Below are 12,255 nucleotides of genomic sequence, written 5' to 3' on the forward strand. Positions count from 1 at the left end.
AGCTAAATAGAAATATTAAAAAGGAGCAGTGTTAGTTAGGAAAGGTCTCAAATTATATTTGTCCTGGAATGTAAATGTTCCATCTTGAAATGTGCAGCTTAAATGAGTTGATTATATTTCTGCTGACTGGATCAAAATGGAAAAGCAGTTTTGTAGGTTACGTCACCACAGTGAAGACAGTTATAGCAACTAAGGACCTAGCTCTAGTATGTCTGAGGTCCATACCATAGAACGATGGGGCTGCAACTGCTCCCATTCTCTTAATTCAGCGTGTTCAAAATGAAATTAATTTTACACCGTTAGTTTCTGGGGTTTTCTTTTGAGAAATACATGGATTGATAAATGCTACTGACAATGAAACAAATGGCCAATGAAGGTTCTTTCTCCCCCAAGGTTTCAAAACTCAGCAGCAGGGAAATGAAAAAAAAAGATAAAATGTAAGGTTTTCATATTGTCAGCCTAGAGAAGCTAAAACATGGATAAGTAGCCACAGGCACATAGCTGTCTGATTTTTGCAGCAGGGACACTTGCGGTTTAAGGAGTCCCACCATACTCAGACATCATTGGAGTGAATGGGAAAATTAAACTTGATGTCATTTCTTTTTTATATTTATTGTAGCATTGGGATATACAAATGCAAATATTAGTTATTTTGAACTTTACCACAGAGATGTTTGCATATTTTAAAAAAAAAAGCCTCTGTGCAAGGTACCAGTGAATGCACTTTTTCTTCTCTCTTCACTTTCATGGCCAGGATGGAGGTGACACTTTTAGAACTGTCTGATTTATTAGAAATGCCTGTAAATAATATTTTTGTGTACAGCAGTCTTGCTGTGAAAGGAATGCTGGTGTGGAACTAGGTTTTGGTGATCATTTTTAAGTCTAAAATCATTTCTTTTTAACCAAGAGAAAGACAAACAATGTGAATATCAAAAATCTTCTACCACAACTAATTTGGCATGCTTCTCTGCAAGAAATAATTAATGTACACACCCTTCATTTCTTTCTATGTTTTAAATCATACGACCGAGTAAAAATAAACAAGAAAAGGAATCTCTGCAATAAGTATTGCAGGAGTAGGGAGGGAGAAGAGTCAGTTGCACCAGTATTCAAAATCTCTCCAACAGTGTCTTTTAGAATTGCCAGAATTAAAGCTGACTGCTCAGGAGTCCTGAAGATCACTTCACAATTCATCCACCAGATGCTTTTCCAAAATTGTTCATAAAAAATTCTGACCACAGTCCCACCAGCTGGGACTCTTCTTTTCTCAAAAAAAAGAAAAGAAATAATGTGAAACTAAAGTCCAAGTCCAAGCCCAAGCTTGATCCTGAAGCTATCGCAAATTTCAAAGCACTACACATTTTTCAAAGTTAAGTCTGCTCAGGAACTTCTGCATTAGAGATGGTTTTTACCTAGAGAACTCCAGACCAGTAGTTAGCATGTGTTCAGTTTGCCTTTGTAAATGGATTACCAGAACTTCAGGGGTTTTCTTACGTTTAATTTCCACCTTGCAAGATGAACGACCTGATTCAGAATTACCTGCCAATATTTTTAGAAAATTAAAGTGATTTTATCTATAAACTAATCTTTCAATTACCTTAGGCAGTGCTGCCTTTATGAGCTTTTGAAATTTTTATGATGACAAAGAGTGAGTTTGATCAGAAACTTTTAAAATGTTCTAAACTAAACTATTATGAAAAAAATACTCCAGAGCTGTGTTTAGTCTTTGGGTATCAACTAGAAGCTAATATGAGCAATAGTAAGAAAGCCTCTTGAGAATGTCCAGACCATTGCTGCTTAAATGATGAGGGGGGAGGGAACAGACGACTCATTAACAGTTAGTGACATTTCATTTAACAAAAACATAAGGAGGAGAAGTTGTTATGAAGCAGAGACAAAAAAAAGTAGACAATTCCTCATATTACGTCTGGTGAACCAAGAGGGAAATCTCAACGCCCACGGACTGGGACCAACTCCAGGAGGGAAACCTTAGACCACTACGTCAACCTCTTACAGTAAACATGTTTTGCAGGTTTATATAGTTCAGCTGAAATTTAAAAAAAAAAAACGAAAAAAAAGGAATGGAACAATTTGTGGGGGCTCAAAGCATTAAGAAAATCTGCCTACGTTGGAGAAAAGTATTTTTCTTCTCGTGCCACATATGCCCAGAATCCTACCAAGTATGCAGGACACCATCCCTTGTCAGAATGTGCCTGAGGAGTGAGGGCCGATAAACCACAAAAGTTTCCATTGTAAGTCTGCCACATCTGCATTAGCCTGGTTGACTCAGAGCCCAAGGCAACTCCCTGCCTGGCAAAGGGCCAACAAAAGTACACCAGAGCAATTTATACCTTTCCAAAATGCAAATAATTCAAATTACAGACATAACACAAAGCTGAAGCAGACACATTTTAGGCATTCCCGTTAAAGTTTACTCTCTGAAATTACCGTACCCAACTGGGCAGTTGTTATATGAGAGAGAGAGAGAGAGAGAGAGAGAAAGAGAGACAGAGAGAGAGAGGGGGAAGGAGAAAGGGAAAGAAAGCATTCCCAAGGGATAGTTGATTTTTTTTTATTTGCTTTTACAAACTAATAATAATAAATCCCCCCTCCAGATCAAGTTCCTAACATCAGCCAGAGTGTTTGCTAACATTTTCTTTTGGTATATTGAAAAAATAGATTTATGTTACATCCCTCTCTGAAGCTGGCATTTTGCTTTTCTTTCTAATTAGGGAAGAAGTACATCAGGTTTTTATTTTTTATTTTGTTTTGATTCTGTTTTGCTTCTGTTGCTTCATATAGAACATAAGGGGAGAATCACACTGAAATCACAGTAGTTGAAATCCTTGCGCTACTGAAATCAGTGTGAGGTTTGCCACTGATTCCAGTGGGGCCAGGATTTCACCCTGGGATGTTATAAGGGAGAGGTCTGCCTATACTCAGTATTGTGTTTGTTGTCAGTGACAGGTGGTGTTGTTTTCAACAGAGACACAGGATTTTGTCAGGAAGTCTGACATTTAAAGATTGATAACTGTGATATTCCCTTATTTACAGCATTTTTATTCTGTGTGCAATTTGTCAGGTTCTGCTTTATCATTTTTTCAGTCCAAAATGTTAAACACCTGGAGTTAGTAAGGATGAAAAATGCACACACCTATTTCATCAGTATGGGTGGATTTTGAACTTTTCAAAATATAAACATGCATTTCTAAAACGGAACAGCTTAACGGTGAATGGGTCTTTGTAGTTCACTCTTATCAAGTGCTCACGGCAGAGTTAAAAGGAAACTGTGCTCAAGTCCAGAAGTAAAAATATTCTAATTCATTAGGGAATTCCCTGCAGTATGAGTCACAGAAACGGCTTCCCCACCACACCCAACTACAGAGATTTCCACATGAAAAAGTCACTGTAGGCCTGTTTTAACACAGAAGCAGCATTGAGAAATACTTGCATAAACGCAACAATATCAGTTATTCGCATACATTGTTGTGGATTGTTAAGCTTGATTTTTTTTCCTTTAAGGATGTAGGAAACAGATTAGAGACAGGTATCCAGGTAAAAGATTTTTCCAACTTTTCTCTGAGACTAATCTGCACAAAATGAACTGTTCCACAAAGGAAGCTTTACCATACCTTTTGCTCTCCTGTGAAATATGAATTTTCATTTCTACCTAGGAGAACTTTTACAATCTCCTTTGCCAATGAAGGGTGCCTGCACCTGAAAGCTTGCAAATAAAGAATTTTTTTGCAAATATCTAGTTGGTCTAATAAAAGATATCACCTCTGCCATGAGTTTTGATTTTTTTATCTTAGAGACAGAGGATTTTCAAATAAATGTTCCTCTGTCTTCTGACCTAGTGGTGTGTGTCAGGAGTTACTTTTTAGAGGTTTCTAGGATTGCATTTCCACACATCAAAGAAGTATTGCTGAGTAGCCTACAAGTTTATGCAACTCAAACTGGTAGCTTAGCTTGCATTACAGTTTTACAAGTACACAAAAATTAAAAGGAAGAACAAAGTAAAAAAAATGAAAAAAGAACTAAGACCCAGAAAGTCAGCAACTGTTCCTTGCAATCACTTAAATCTCACTTCTGTGAAACAGATGTAATAGGAGAGTTCAATTATTTTGCTTTCTTTAAATAGGTTAAAAATATTCCAGCTTCTTCAACAGGTACATTATAACTCAAAGACACAAAGATGAGCAGGTATTATTTAGGATTTCATTACTAACATATCTTGGACATGTTGCCCTCTTCCAGTTTGGCCTGAGGCAGAATTTGGCTGAATTGGTAAACAGGGCCACATTATTGTTAATGTTTTCAAACAAAAGTGCAGCACACATTTTTCAAACGGAACCCCTTATTTGATTAACTTGTTGGAAGATATTTCCAAATAGTGATGTTTGAACATCATAGTTTATCTTAAAATATAGGGGATTCAGAGCAGCATATGCACAATGAGGGAACAAACTGAGACAGTTTTCAAGCAGAATGTAGAACAAACATATCTTATGATTTTCAGGTGCACTACATGCATAACCAACTGGGTTACTCAGTTAAGTAAGCTAACATATTCAAAGCCTTCAGCGATATAGGATTCACATGTTTTAGATTTATATTCTAATCTTTATTCCTTAAGAAGTATGTTTATGTCACTACTTTGACATAGAGATGACAGATTTGTGATTATGTCCTTAAGGAAAGGATTGGTTTGTGTGCAGGAGGAAGGAATGGATTCAGACCTGCAGTCATTCAGCCTCTTGTTGAGATACCATCAGTTTTCACATTCTAAGCAGGTTGGGCCAGGTCTGCACTTAGGCAGGAAATCTCCCAAGAAAACAAATGATTCAGAAGACAGTACTCTTTGCTCCAACTCAGTACTGAAAAAATGTATAATTGGCCACAGCACGCTTCTCTGATTCCTCAGGTGAACAGAATTATTCTTCCCTTATATGTAAATGAATGCTAATCAGCTCAATAATTTGTAGCTGAAGTTGATCCCTGCATACAGATTGTGTATCAGTGTAAATTTTTAAAGAGCTTTATAAAGGGATGTGCTCTAGCGAATGTGAAAGAATAGTATCAACAACATTGGCTAAGTAATTTTTCTCTAGATGAGTCAAAGGGAGAGGGGTGAGTTATTTAGAACTGCACAGGAGCTCAGAACAAATATTTGCAGCCTATATAGTCAGGACCTTTTTTGTCAACATATTCAATAGCACCTGATCTAATTTAGGTTAATGGTCTGGATCTCCACTAGGAGGGGCTGAATGGCAAGGTTAGCAAATGGAACTCCTGGCATCTAGGTAAATCAAATAATGTAGGATTTGCTTGGAGACAGATGAGCATGGCTCCACCCTCACCTTGCAAACTATTTCTCTCCTGACCCTAGCTGCACCTCCCACTCTGGTCTACCTTAAACTACTTGTCTCCTTTGTTTTTTTGGTAGTTCCTGTTCCTGCAACAGTTTTGCACCCTGCTCTAACACTTCATTGGATGACTTTGCCTCCCTTCGATAGCTAACTTACCCACTCAGCTGTTCAAGCTGAGTTTGCATTACCTGCTTAATGTCTGGCCTTCCTTGTAACCATTCTGATTCCCTTTTCTGATCATTTTGTCTGCCCATATGCTCTTCTCACTCCTTTTCTCAAAGGACACTCAGGCATATGATTCCCACTCTTCTGTTTTCCCTCCTTTCTTCCACAGAAAACACCAGGAAGCTATTCTGTCCTATTGCCTTTTTTTAAAATCTCCCAAAAGGATTGCTACAATCATTTAGCTTCTCAGGCTAAATAGTCCATTGCTCCTTTTCAACTGAAACTCTCCCAACCTGTTGTCACCTTCCAGAAGAATGGCTTTGTTCAGGGCAAAGAAAGAAAGGGGTTTTTTTTAATAAGTATCTGCACTTTTGGATGCTAAATTCAAGTCTAGCCCTAGAAGTTGGTACATACTTGGCTTATAATTATTTTTATAATGCTGAAACTAGGTTTCAGGGGTGGGAGTGGTCTTATTCAAAGTTTTGCAATGCAGATGCAGAGTATGTGTATGTTCTTCCTTCTACATATTTTCACAGCTTTGAACTGAGTTCTATACAACCCTGTCTTTATGTCTATCTGTAACATAAATGCTGGTATACGTTTTGCTTTCAAAACGGTGTTAAAATTTAATCGAAAACCATAAGAAACAGTGTCAAAACCTTGTAATAAAAATCAGTTAAGAATCTACACTTTATATGTGCTGTGGAGTATCCAGGTACCCACCTGTAAATTCAGGCTTCATTAAGATTTCTTAAGCTAACTAAGCAAAAATTGAGGTGCCCCTGGATCACAACCTGTGGTAGAAAGTATTGAGTGCAAAGCATTTTGCACTGCCTAGAGGACAAATCTAATTTTATTACATGAGTTCTAGCAAACTATTTGATTATTCTGATTTGAGTAAACTTTTTCAAGGCTTGTGTATTTTATGGCTCTGATAATTAAAATGAAGTTCTGAAATCTGATGGTAAATATGGAATTTTAGATTTATTATCTCTCAGTGGCTTGGAGACTGTTTTTCAGGAGTATGTGGCACACTACTCAAGGGAATGTGAGAGGAAGGAATGAGAAAGCAGAAGAAAGGAAAAAAGGGGAAATATAAATAGAGGAAAAGGAAGAAAAAAAAACTACTCTAAATATTTTGTAGGTCAGAAGTTGACAATGTTTTCTAGTGTCAAGCTAAAATGACCCAATTTAGGTTTAATGTAAGCTCCCAGCTGCCGCTTCTCCCTACCACTCATCCATGGTGCAGTGTGGGTGAAGCTCCTGAAACCAAGACCCCTTCCACTGAACACTGCCAAACTCCATGGGCCATATGTTGCCAACCCCTTCTCTTAGATTACTGGAGAGGTTACAGTGTAGTTGTGGTAACATATATTCTTACTTTTAAAAAAATCCATAACAAAGGGGTACACAGCAATATTGAGAGCTACTACTCTAGGAAGAGCAACTTATGTATAAGACTGTACCTTTTTTCCTGAACTATAACTCTTGCAGGCTGTTTCTGGGATATGAACTTCAAGCTGGTACATTCCTTCCTACATAGCATCAACAGTAATAATGACTCTTCATACTAATTGCGTCTTCATTCATATTTGTGCAACTCCTCTGTCTTTAACTTTGCCCTCCCCTGTAATCTCTAAGGAGTTGTCCAGGTATAACCAACTGAAGCCACGTGAAACAGTTTTGACCCATTTCCCTTGGTTAATCTAGAATCTCATCTTGTCTCTCAAACTCCTCTAATGCAGGTGTTATAGTTATTTTTAACTTACCACCACCAAAATTGACTCCCAAACTTTCCTTCCAAGAATGATTTCTTTCCTTCACTCCAACATGCCTGACAGCATCACCATGAGCTTCTGAACACTCAGGCTCCCACTTGGGAGTTGTCTGTGGGTGCATCCACACATGCAGGCACATGCACTCATGCCAGCTCAAATAGGAGAGGCACAAATTAGTGCTGGAGATTTTTGCCTCAGCACACGCACCTGGACATGCACTTTGGTGTGGGGCAAGTTGTGCCACTTGGGGCAAAATAACCCTGCCCAGCTCCTCCTGGATCTGCAGCCAGGGGGAGCTAGACCCTGGGGCAGTGCTGGCCTCTGCAGTATAAAAACCTGCCCTGTGCTGGCCCCAGCAATATAAAAACCTGTCCTGTTGAGTAGCTCGGGCTACTTGTCCTCAGGAGTTTCTGAGGTCCAGCCAGTTGGTATCTGGGAACACTACCTCTTATGCCAACTGGACTGCTGAAACAGCCTTAACCTGGAGTGGCTCCTGTACCCTCTACCTACTGCAGTAGTTTGATAGTGGGGGCTGCTGCCTGGCTGTGACCTGCTGCCACCTGCAACAGCATCTGCCCACTTGGACCTGTGTCCCCATGCCTGTGTCCTTGCCAGACCTGGACGGGGCACCCCCGCTCTGCCATCTGGGCAGCTATCACCCAGAAGATGTGCTCCTTGCAGTAGCCTGCTTTGTACTGTCAAAGCATGTCCTCTGGGCCCCAAATGGCCAAGAGTTCAGCCACCTCATATGTCTTCCAATTGGGTCCCCAGTGCTGGCCCTGGACAGGCTCCTCTGCCCGGGTCTCGCCACTTGTCTTACCAGCAGATCCTGGTGTTCCCTGTTTAAAAATTGCCTGGCATGACATGTGGTCCTGGCAAGTGGTGCTGGACCCTGGGTGGCAGCCCAACTGGCCTAGAACTGCCTGAAGGAGGACTTGCCCACGCTGAGCCAGACCGTGCGATGTGGCACAGGCAGTGCCGGGTGCCAGGCGGCCAGGGCTGAGCTGCACTTCCCCATCCTGCAGGGAGCAGGGGCTGTGCCAGGAGGGCCCCAAGTGCCCTGATGGCCGCTGCTGCTGTAGGGAGTGGGGGGACTGTGGACCATGAAGGCAGCAGGTGCGGGACCCACCCCTCCCAAGCAGCCCCCTGCACCCACAGTCCCCTGCACCCACACAGCCCCAGTGCTCCAGTCCCTCCCACCCCCAGTCCCTTATTTACCCGGGACAGAGCCTGGTTCTATCACGCTGCAGCCTGCACCAGTCCAAGTTGCTCCACATGTGGAGGCAGCATGCTTCAGCACCAGGGAAAGGGACAGTCATAGATACGCTTTGTCTAGCTATCAGAGTGTCTCTTTGAAGGACCCCAGCCTCCGGTTGCCTCAGAACATGGTCCTGGACTGTGCGGTGCCCGGCTTTTTTTCTGGGTGGGTTGTTTTTGGGGGGTTTTTTGATACCTGGATTTCCAAATATGCAGCACAGGGAACTTTTTTTTTGTTCCCAGTGTGTCTCTTGCCACATCTCACACTGCTTTGAGACACGGCAAGCGATACCTGTGGGCTCGTCTGGACTTGCCCTATGACTCCTCTTTTGGTCTGCACAGCCAAGATGGATCAAAACCATGCCAGTTCTTCCTTCATATTATTTTTATTGTAACTAACATGGCCAAATCTCAAACTAAGGCTCATATTGTCTCCTATCTTAACCATGCATTTTCCTCTCTGGTCTTGCTGACACGCTCCATCATCACTTTCTGATCTAGTATAAATAGTAAGTGCATCTCCTTTCCATGGTCAGTGTAAATTTTTTTCTGACTTCCTAGTGCTCCAATTCTTTTATCTCCATAGAATGGCTTGCTCCCTTTATTCTCACAACATCAAACTCAAACCCTTCATCTCCTATTCCTATCTACCCTTGTGTCTTCTGTTGCCCCACAAATAACACATTTTGGCAAACAGTATGTTCTTCTACACTGCTCTTTATATCTGGAATGACCTTCTTGAACTGATGAGGCCACTATTCCTCTTATTCAAGACTCTCTTCTTCTACCATAATACTCACAACAAATTAACCAAGCAAAAACAGTCAGATGGTAGGAAACCACTGATATCTATTTATAAAAAAGATGTGCCTAATCTCTACAAAAATACCTTATTTTCTCACATGCCATGCACTGCCAGATAAGACACGCACCTTGTTTTGATGAACACAGGACGAAGAAAAAAGATTTTTCCAGAGTTATGCCCACATACAGTGGGGACACAGCCTAATTTTAGCTGACTCTTCCCTCCCTTTTCCTGCTCAGGCAAAAGCTACATTTTAAGCCTTTCACAGCTTAATTGTCAGCAACTCTTGGCTGTTCAGGCAAAAGCTACAACTATAGCTAATGATGATGAAGATGGGACACAGCAGGCGGAGCTAAGATTTTCAAAAGTGTTAAAAATAGTCTGAAGGGGTGTAAAATAGAAGAAGAGAGACCAGAAATAGCTAACAGACAGCAAAATTCGGGGAAAAAAGAGAGCTTGAGTAATAACTAGCAGGAATCAAGAAGATTCTAATAAGTCATGAAGTCAATTGACGTCCACGGCCTGCTTGAGTAGAAATACCACTGCTACTATTCCAGGCAGAATGCTTCTTGGCTCTTTAAGACATGCACCTCAATTTTGGAAGGCTAACATTTGAGGTAAAGGTGCCTGTAGTATGCAAGCTAATACAATATTTTCCCTTTCCATCCTTATTAGGCCATAAACTCTTTGAGCAGAGATTGTGAATTCTTAGGCGTTTGAATAGTGTCTGGGGTCTGCTGTGGGCCATATTGGAATACAAATGAATAGTACTAGTAGCAGAGTAATGAAGTCATGTTTTCATTTAGACTACAAATGCACCACAGATAGCAGATTCATGCAAAAAGTGCATTTTTGATATAGCTTTTTTTCAGAGCCATAACACCAGATGTAACCTAAAATTTACAAGAATGCTCAAGCAATTGTTTGATATTTGGACACTTGTGGTGTCTGGGCTCCCTTAAAAATAGTCCTTGTCCATAGTAAATACCTGTACTTGATCAAAGATATGTAACGACTAGCATTCTTAAATGTGACAGAAACACCCTCAATGAGGCTTAGTGATGAAACTCTTGTGTGTATGGCTGCTGTCCTATAGTACCTTTTCCATTTCCAAAGCTAAACAGCCAGGAAAATCTGAAACGTGCTGACATTTCCTACGAACTACGTCATTGCTACTGCATGTCTGTGAAAGGATTCTACTATCTAATGACCCCACCATTTCACAATGCTACTCACCCAAGGATATCTGTTTCTGGTCAATGGCCAAAAACCCCTTAGGCTACCAAAGCATTTCTAAGAATGAGGTGTAAATGACCTTCACATGAACTTTGTTCCCAACTGACGCCTTTCTAGGCCATCTAGTTTGCAGAAACTTTTAATCTCACTGAACTAATCAGTCTATAAACTCTTCATACTAAACAGAATGTGTGTCCTAAACTTTGATAAACAAACAGATATAGACAAAATTATAATGTATTTACCCATCTGGGGGGGAAGTCTGTCCCTTGCTTATTTATTACGTGAGCTATAGTTTGATTACCAGAGTGAAACATGACTCTCTTTGGCTAGCTGCCCCCAAACTGTGACTGCTACTGGCAATGGAAAGAGCAATGGAAAGATCCTTGAGAATGTAATATCTTTTACCAAATGGATCTCTGCCAAGACTCAGGTCACCAGTCTCCCCCATCACATCACATCTCATCAAAACAGATTCTAAAGCTAGAGTTTTCCAATGCACCAGAGTAAAACCAAAAGCCTACATATTTTCCCCAAATGGTGACATTCAAAGGCTACTGAAGTGTTTCAGGAACATGCCACTTTTCACATCTTTTCTAAAATAGGAGACCTTACATAACAATATTGCATTTGAAAGCCTGCTGTAAAAATTCTTTGAGCAATATGCAGAAAGCAGAGCTGAGATTTCCCTACAATGTTATATGCCTTTAGAAAGAAGTTCTGCTTTGCAGCAGCAATCTAATTTGAGGAGGAGATAATGAAAATAGGAAAACTTAATTGCAGAATGTTTGTTTAGATGTTTAAATAAACTCACCTTGGCTCTCTGTCCTCCTATTTTGCATTTGCTTTCTGTGAACATTTAGTTGATCACGCTTTACTACAGCGAATGATCACAGAAGCTTATGTTTAAGTTTGCCTATTGCAATACATGCTGACAGCTAATTTAAAATGTTCTTCTAAGTATGCACACGAGGGACCTGGTTCTTCTTTCCTAGCCTTCTTAAGTTTGCTGTATGGCATCTCAGTGATTAGATTCTAAGAGCTACTCTCCATTCAGGAAAAGAATCAATAGGAACAAGTATTTCAAACAGCAACTTACATAATAAAATTGTCCAAAACCTAAATAGTTTAATTGAATGACTACTAAATCTGATTTGTTAAAGACATTCCACAAGTAAAAGAGAGAAATTAATTGAATTATTTGTCACACATTCACTTTTCTGCATTCTTTGACAGCTTTGCTGTGAATTGGAAGTCTGTGTAATTATCAACAATTTCAAGACCAATGAAGCCCATGAGATTGAAGTAATCCAGATATACTGTACATGGTATTACCATCTTGTGAAAATTAGGTCTCCTCTATATATTACAGATACTGAGCAATTAATTGAACAATTACCTGGACACCAGCTACATGTGCAAATTACCTATCACACCATAAAAAACTCCGAACAGGTATAAAGTTAAACCCTGAAATTCTGTATTAACTTTACAGCTGGTTTCTACTGAGCTTTAACTTGCATGTATAGTAGGGTCTCCACTGCAGCTGGGCTCCTTATCAGCTGATGGGGAACCCAGCTGCAGGGCTGCACCATGTCTAGCATAAAATCCCTAAGCCCTAGGGATTTCAGCAGCTGTAATGCCT

General features: G+C 40.3%; 1 protein-coding gene across 2 annotated transcripts in view; it reads right to left on the reverse strand.

The window, feature by feature from the left end:
* Positions 1-12,255, reverse strand: part of NFATC1 (nuclear factor of activated T-cells 1) — a 149,381-nt gene that overhangs the window by 62,561 nt on the left and 74,565 nt on the right. The window lies entirely within an intron of this gene.

This window comes from Crocodylus porosus, unplaced genomic scaffold, assembly GCF_001723895.1.
Source record: "Crocodylus porosus isolate Cpor-Errol unplaced genomic scaffold, CroPor_comp1, whole genome shotgun sequence".
NCBI classification, from domain to species: Eukaryota; Metazoa; Chordata; order Crocodylia; family Crocodylidae; genus Crocodylus; species Crocodylus porosus.